This window comes from Alligator sinensis, unplaced genomic scaffold, assembly GCF_000455745.1.
Source record: "Alligator sinensis unplaced genomic scaffold, ASM45574v1 scaffold954_1, whole genome shotgun sequence".
Classification (NCBI taxonomy): Eukaryota; Metazoa; Chordata; order Crocodylia; family Alligatoridae; genus Alligator; species Alligator sinensis.
In genome coordinates, this window is record NW_005842228.1 from 1,116,719 (window position 1) to 1,119,216 (window position 2,498).

Here is a 2,498-nt window from a genome sequence, read left to right on the forward strand (position 1 = left end):
ACCCCTCACTCAGTCAGGCTCTATGGGAAGACCACAGCGGAAGCAGAGTCCTCCCAAATGGTTGGCTGGCTATTCGGTCTAGGGGGAAGGGGTGTTGTGTCTTCCTTGTACTGCTCCTTTAGGGCCAAAGCCCTCCTGGTCAGCACTGCAGGGTTCAGTTGTTTTGTGGCAGCCTTGCAGCACTGGGGACTCCATTGTCTCTGCCATGAGAAGCCAAAGGCTTTCTTGGTTCCTCTCTCTACATAGCACTGGACTGAGTCAAGTCGGAGGCAGAGCAAGTATAAGGTCTGCATACATAGACTGAGGGCAATTGTTAAGATCCACCCTGGGTATGATTCCAGAGAGTTATAATAATAAATAACTTAGTTCAACACAGGAGTGTCCAGGGTGATGTTGTAGAACTTGCACCTTATCATAAACAGAAGGAATGAGACCTTAGGGACTTGAAAACATTGTGTGTCCTCTTTTTCTATGTCAACCAGTCTACTAGCTTGCAGAGGGAGCTACATTTGATCTCAGAGCTTTTTGCTAAGATGTTTATTTTTTTAAGAACAAGTTAAGTGTTTATGGAAATGTACTGAAGCTATTCAGCCCCTACCTTCCTTCACGCTTGCCATTCTCCTGTCCCTAATTTGTTGCTACACATAGGCAAGTTCTCAGACTTGAATGCCTGACCTGACTTTCTAAAATCCTGGATGGTTTGATTCAAACTGAAATTTCCTTCCTGGAAGATTTAAGTTTAATCACTCTTCCTTTTGAAGTAGATTGGGCCAAAGTAAGCCCCAGATCCAGACTTTGGAAAGTTTTGGATTGCACTTTGTGGCTAAAGTTAATTTTTTACTCTGACTAAAACATTAGGGGGAAGAAACGTTAATGTCAGATTCAGGACCAAATCATAAACTGGAAGAGATTTATCAAAGGATACCAGCTGGAAGATCTGAATGTAGCAGGTTTGAGCCCTCCAGGAGCAGCCATGAGGCCGCCTGGTGGCTACATGGCCCCTGCCCTACTCAGGCTCCCTGGATACCCTCCCTCTTATCTCACCTGCCACACCTTGATTCACTTATCTGTTTTTTAAAAAAAAAGGGAGTCTTCCTGAGGGTCCCAGAGTGAGTCTTTGTCCATCCTTCAGCCAGAAGGTCCCTCCCAGGCCCCACTGGATCCAGTCCTGTCCCTCAAGTGCTAAGTGGGCCCTCCTGGCCTGTCCATGCCCCTGGGCACTTGCTATCTCAAGGGCTATCCGTGGCCTCTTTCCAACCCTACAACCACGCCCATGCCTTGCAGATGTTACTACTTCAGGCCTCCATATCCTTGCTGGGGCTTCCACCTTCCTTTTTTCAGCCCTTTTTATCTGACTGGGTCCCTTTCAGCTGTGGTCCACTGTGCTGGACCTGGCATCTGGGCTCCAGCCCCTGTCCTACCCCTCTCCAGCTTTGGGGCCCTTGGCCCTAGTTGTGCCCCTCTAGGGCTGTGAGCCCCTCTCAACTTTGTGCCTGCCTGATCTTGAGCCCCGGCCCCAGGGCTCCAAAATGGCATGTGCTCAGGCACCAATGTGCACATGTCGTGCCACTCAGGCACCCCACTGTGGCTTAAACCTCAGTGTTTCCTCAGGTGCTCCTCTGTGGTCTCCTCATCACCCCTTATAGCCATACCTGGTCTGCAGGTCTGAAGCTTAAACAAAAACAAAAACCCAAACCCACTGGCTGTCACTAACATGCCCTCACACTGGGCCCTACTCCCTGAAATCTATAAGCCTTTTATATGGCAGCTCAAGTGCCAGGCAGTCCCTCCTGTAGCCATCCTGCCCTGGAGCAACTCTTGCAGCTGCCTCCAGGGCCAGACTACCTGGTCTGGCACAGACCCTGGGTTTATATGCCTCCTAAGCCCAGCTCCTTCTGGTCAGGTGGCTCCCCAGCCACTCACAGGGCTTTCCACTTTGAGCCTGATAGCTAGCTTCCAAGGTAGCCTACTGCTGCTACTCATGCTGCCTTAGCAATGCACCAGTTGCCCAAGCAGGGCTCTGTTCTACTGCTGGGCCGCTAGCTACTTCGAGTTTTGAGTCCCTGGTTGCCTACTCCCCCGCAGCCAGCCCATAATGGGCAGTGTTTCCCCCAACCTGGGGACCTCCCTGCTACTGCTTTTCCCTTAAAGCAGGGGTGAGCAAAATGTGGCTCACGGGCCAGATGCAGCCCACCAGGCTGTTCCATCTGGCCCATGGGGCCCCTAAAAAAATTAGAAAATTAATATTTATCTGCCCCTGGCTGCCTGTCATGCAGCCCTCGATGGCTTGCCAAAACTAGTAAGTGGCCCTTTGCCCAAAATAATTGCCCGCCCCTACCTTAAAGTAACAGGAGCCTCTGGCTCCCTGTTACACTGACCTAGTACTCAACTTCGGTAAAAATATGCTAGCTTATACCATCTGAGAATCTAGCACACAGGTATAATGGGGGCAAGCCAGGGGGTCTTGCAAATAGTTCAATGCATTATACTGTAGTTGC